A 6414-nucleotide genomic window follows, 5' to 3' on the forward strand; every position below is an offset into this window, starting at 1 on the left:
CAGTCACGACAGATCGGGCAGTGTGTTGCACAACACACTGTCCAGTCCATCTATATATATATATATATATATATATATCTGCAGATCAATTGATCTGCAGATTTTTCTACTAGTGTGTGTGATATTGTTGGAGAAATACAACAGAGTGTAAATATCGGATTTAACACAACATTTACAATATCTAGCACCTACAGATGAATCTATCTAGAAGTGGATAATATTGAGAATTAACCATCTATATAGAGTGTCTCATTAATAGTTTAATATTACATATATATTGTACATCTATAAACCCTCTGACTAAATACTTTGGAGGGTCAACCTAGACACCTTCCCTTATTAAAGGACTATCCTCAAATACATAGGAATAATTTGGATATATATTTTACAGGAATAATATTTCACAGTAACTGCCACGTTACACCTGAATTTACAGTCCTTTGATTGCTCTCCCTAATAAAAGAAATCTAGCATTGACTTAGAAGGAAAACAAGGGACAGATGATATAAAGGAAGTCTTTTTAACTAAAATGAGCTAAGAATACACATGTATGTAACAGATAATCTTTATTCAACTGACAGTCATTTATTGTAATTAGTACATTCTCAGTAATGTTACATTCAGCTGTGTGATGCATATCGACAGCGGGTATAGTGATAACACCCCTGGTGCAATATTTTAATACTTTAAATTTTCTATTTTCTATCCCTGTGGGGATCTAATTATAATCTTTATTAAAAGTTATATTTTAGTGTTTATTTCATTATCTTTCAGCTAGTGCACAAATTTACAACCTTCTTCTCTTTTGTAACCAGTCATGACCCGCAAAGGATTTATTATCTTTTAAAATTTTTAAATGACTCAGTGCTAGATTTGTGTTACGCACACCAGTGCTAACAGGAGTATACCGGTGTATGAACAGAGAGGGATGCGAAGCAAACGAACTCACAGACAGTATAACATAACATACACAGAAGGTGATGGAATAACTAATAAACACAAAGTGAACGGAGAAGCCCAAAGGCTCAGGAACTGGGTGTCTCCCTAGTGTCAGGAATGCTCAGATGGAATAGAGCGGACAATGAAGCGAGATGTAGTGATTTAACATGTGGAGCACCCGAAATGATGTTGCTAAGAGCAACAGAAAAAACCCCAAAGGGTTACCAACGGGTGTGGGAATAAACTCCTTGGTCAGAGATAGAAATATAGACACAAGGAGAGTATCCACAATCCTAACCCCCACTTGCAGGGCACAGGTTCAGCTTACTGCCACTAAACTGACACCTGGACGCCCTGCACAGTGAGGGAGGATTAAGCAAGCAGGTCTGAGAGTACAGCCGCAAACCTGCTGGGTTCACAGAATAGCAAAAGAACCCCAGCAGGTTAAACAACTGACTCCAGTCTTACTGCTAGGTCCGGATTGGCAGAATGAAGTACCGAATCCCAAGGCCTATTTGCAGTAAGCAACAAGTAAATACAAGGTCACACAGTACTAGCTAACTCTCTGGAACTGACTAACAAACAAAGATTCAGCAGCATTTGCCTAGCCTGAGAGGATGGTTTATATAGCAGGTGCTGTCCACGCCCCACTCAGACCTCACAGACTATGAGCACAAAACCAGCGCCGGATTCCCTGCCGTGCACAGAGCCTGTAACCACTGCACAGTAACAACCCAGACCGGAGTATCAGCTGCGCTCAGGTTACTTTGCTAACACTTGCCTCCCGGTTGCCATGGCGATGTGGCAGCACAGAGCAGGAGATCCTAACAGTACCCCCCCTCTGACGAGGGGTCAAAGAACCCCTACCACCGGGTTTATCGGGGAACTGCGAGAAGAAAGAGCGTATCAGTCTGGGGGCATGAAGATCACAACTGCGCACCCACGACCGCTCTTCCGGGCCATACCCCTTCCAGTGCACCAAAAATGACAGCCGACCCCGAACCATCTTGGAGTCAAGAACCCTTTCAACCACAAACTCCCTCTGACCCCGTATCAGAAGAGGAGAAGGTCTTCCACTGGAAGAAGGATTACTAACCGCCAGTTTTAAAAGGGAACAATGAAATGTTTTATTGATACCCAATGAATGGGGCAGATCTAACTGAAATGCCACCGGATTGATAACCCTGGTGATCTTATAAGGGCCGATGAACCGGGGGCCTAACAAATGAGATGGCTGTCTCAACTTCAAATTCTTGGTGGACAACCAGACGAAGTCTCCTAATTTGAAGCTGCAGGGTCTTCTCCGCTTATCAAAAACCCTTTTGGTCACTAATGACACAGACACAAGGGCTTTCTTCACTTTCCTCCAAATACCCCTAAGGGCCGAAACCACAGAGGAACCACCAGGCGTGGAATCCAGGGGGTCAAAAGAATTGGCCTTAGGATGATGCCCATACACACAAAGGAAGGGAGAGATCCCTGTAGCAGAGTGAGCCGCGTTGTTATAGGCAAACTCCGCCATGGACAGATGAGCAACCCAGTCAGTATGACACTTGGAGACATAACACCTGAGGAACTGCTCCAAGGACTGGTTCACCCTCTCAGTCTGCCCATTAGACTGTGGATGGTAGCCTGACGACAAGCTCACAGAAATCTGGAGATCAGAACAAAATGCCCTCCAGAATTTGGCCACAAACTGGGATCCACGGTCAGAGACCACATCAAGTAGCAACCGGTGGAGGCGCACAACATGCTGCATAAATAACTCAGACAGGCGTCTGGCCGATGGCAACCCAACCAGTGGAACGAAATGCGCCATCTTCGAAAACCTGTCAACGACAACCCAAATGGCTGTCATCCCCGAGGATTTGGGCAAGTCCACCACAAAATCCATGGAAATGTGGGTCCATGGCTTAGATGGAATAGAGAGTGGATGTAATGGGCCGACAGGAACCCCTCTAGGAGTTTTATTTCGGGCACAAACGTCACATGCCCAAACCCACTGATCCACATCCCTAGCCACCGAGGGCCACCACACCGCCCTAGACAGCAACTCCCGAGTTCTGGCAATACCCGGATGCCCTGCCGACCTCTTGGCACGGAATTCCAGGAACACTCGCTGTCTTAACCTAGGAGGCACAAACAAGAGACCTACCGGAAGGTCTGGAGGAGCCTGCTCCTGTGCTCTAAGGACTAATGACAAGAGGTCCTGGGTAATGCCCACTTTAATACATGATGGGGACACAATGGGCAATGGCTCCTCGGTGGTCTCTTGGACTGGAGCAAAACTCAGCGAGAGCGCATCAGCCTTGATGTTTTTTGACCCAGGGCGATATGTTATCAAAAAATTAAAGCGAGCAAAAAACAAAGCCCATCGTGCCTGCCTGGCATTGAGCCACTTCGCTGACTCTAAATATGCCAGATTCTTATGGTCGGTGAGAATTGAGACCACAAACTTAGCCCCCTCAAGCCAGTGTCTCCACTCCCCGAGTGCATCCTTTATAGCCAACAATTCCCGGTTACCCATCTCATAATTCATCTAGGCAGACGAAAATTTACGGGAAAAGTAAGCACAGGGATGAAGGCGATTATCAGACACCCCCATCTGAGAGAGCACTGCCCCAATACCTATCTCAGAGGCATCCACTTCCACCACAAAAGGACGCTCTGGATCTGGGTGTCGCAGCACCTTGGTCGAGACAAATGCCCTTTTGAGACGGGCAAAGGCCGCTTTGGCCTCACAAGACCAGTGAGCAACATCCGCCCCTTTCTTAGTGAGTGCCACCAAGGGGGCCACTATAGACGAAAATCCTGTGATAAATCGTCTATAAAAATTTGCAAAGCCCAGAAAACGCTGAAGCGCCTTCAAACTAGTGGGCTGCACCCAATCCAGGACTGCCTGTACCTTAGAACCCTCCATTTGGAAACCTTCTGAGGAGATAATATACCCTAGAAATGCGATTTGCTGGACTTCAAATTCGCACTTCTCCAGCTTCGCCCCAAGCTGGTGGTCTCTGAGTTTCTGGAGGACTAAGCGTACATGCTTCCGATGTTCCTCCAGGGAATGGGAGAAGATTAGGATGTCATCTAGATAAACAACTAAGAATCTATCCAAATATTCCCTGAGCACATCGTTCATGAATTCCTGGAAAACTGCCGGGGCATTAGAGAGCCCAAAAGGCATCATCAAATATTCATAATGCTCTGAGTGGGTATTAAAGGCAGTCTTCCATTCATCCCCCTCTCTTATTCGGATTAGATTGTAAGCACCGCGTAGGTCAATCTTAGAAAAAATGGTGGCAGTACGAAGCTGGTCAAACAAAACCGAAATGAGAGGCAGTGGGTACGAGTTTTTAATCGTGATACGGTTCAATTCCCTGAAGTCAATGCAGGGTCGCAACTAACCGTCCTTTTTACCCATGAAGAAGAACCCCGACCCAACTGGGTCTGGGACTGTGAGGGTCTGATAAATCCCTTAGCCAAGTTCTCCTGAATGTACTCTGCCATAGCCTGAGTCTCAGGACGTGACAGGGAGTACAACCTGCTCTTGGGAAGCTTAGCATCCGGCAACAAATCAATGGCACAGTCATAGGGGCGATGGGGAGGTAGTACCTCCGCAACTTTTTTGGAGAACACATCCGCAAAATCTGCATAACATCCTGCCAATCCTGGCAAACTTAGCTGCGAGAGCCTGACTAGAAGGCTCAAGCAACTTCTGAAACAATCACTACCCCAACTAAAAATCTCCCCAGAGACCCAGTCAAATTGAGGGTTATGGGCCCTTAACCAGGGTAACCCCAAAACCAATGGGGCAAAAGAACAGACAGTCACATAGAAAGACCATTTTTCAGAGTGTGTGGCTCCAATAAACAAAGGAATTTGGCTGGTGCAGGAGGTAATTTTACCCTGGGACAATGGTTCCCCGTTTAACCAACAGATCTCAATCTCCGATGCCAAAGGTGCTGAGGGAACAGAGTGTTCCAGGGCGAATTGACGGTCCATGAAAACCCCATCGGCCCCACTGTCAACAAAGGCCTCAGTCTTGACAGTTTGGCCGAGGATCTCCAAAGTCACCGGAATGAGAAAAGTCTTTTTGAGAAATTCTGACTTCTGGCCTGACAGGATATTTCCCATCACCCTCAGGCCCTGAAGTTTTCCGGCTTTTCTGGGCATGATACTACAACATGACCTTTATTCCCACAGTACAAACACAAACCCTGCTGTCTCCTCCGTGTCTTCTCACGCGAGGAGAGGCGGGTAGCCCCAATCTGCATAGGCTCCTCGGAATATTCCTCAGAGTCTGAGGTTCCCTTGGGAAAAAAGGAAACTGCGGTCTCCCTTTCAAGCCTACGCTCTCTCAGCTATCTATCCACCCGGATGGATAACTGCATGAGCTGATCTAAGCTATCAGGTGAGGGATATTGTACCAGTTGGTCCTTTATCTGGTCAGAAAGGCCCCTTCGGTACTGGTTTCTCAGGGCTGGGTCATTCCACTGGGTATCATGAGCCAACCTCCGAAACTCCGCACTATAAACCTCAGCTGGCCGTCGCCCTTGCTTAAGGACCATAATCTGAGCCTCGGCTGAAGCCATCTTGTCAGGGTCATCATACAAAATGCCCAGTGCCGTAAAAAAAGCATCAACACTTTTAAGCGACGGACAGTCAGGCTGCAACCCATATGCCCAGACCTGTGGGTCTCCTTGTAGCAAGGAAATCACCATGCCCACCCGCTGAATCTCCGACCCAGAAGACTGGAGCCTAAGCCTGAAATATAGCTTACAGCTCTCCTTGAAACAAAAGAACTGCGAGCAATCTCCAGAAAAACAATCCGGGAGATTTACTTTTGGCTCCTTAACCCCTGAACTTGCCGCTGCTGCTGCGAGAGCTCCGCTAGCGGCCTGCGGGGTGTTCATTTTAATGGACATCTCATTAAATTGTCGAGTCAGGACCTGCACCTGATCGACCACCTGTTGCAAAGTATTTTGAGGGGTATGCTCCATATTCCCACAAAATTTCAACAGGAGAAAGGGCTGCTGAATATGTTACGCACACCAGTGCTAACAGGAGTATACCGGTGTATGAACAGAGAGGGATGCGAAGCAAACGAACTCACAGACAGTATAACATAACATACACAGAAGGTGATGGAATAACTAATAAACACAAAGTGAACGGAGAAGCCCAAAGGCTCAGGAACTGGGTGTCTCCCTAGTGTCAGGAATGCTCAGATGGAATAGAGCGGACAATGAAGTGAGATGTAGTGATTTAACATGTGGAGCACCCGAAATGATGTTGCTAAGAGCAACAGAAAAAAACCCAAAGGGTTACCAACGGGTGTGGGAATAAACTCCTTGGTCAGAGATAGAAATATAGACACAAGGAGAGTATCCACAATCCTAACCCCCACTTGCAGGGCACAGGTTCAGCTTACTGCCACTAAACTGACACCTGGACGCCCTGCACAGTGAGGGAGGA

This window comes from Pseudophryne corroboree, chromosome 6 (assembly GCF_028390025.1).
Source record: "Pseudophryne corroboree isolate aPseCor3 chromosome 6, aPseCor3.hap2, whole genome shotgun sequence".
NCBI lineage: Eukaryota > Metazoa > Chordata > Amphibia > Anura > Myobatrachidae > Pseudophryne > Pseudophryne corroboree.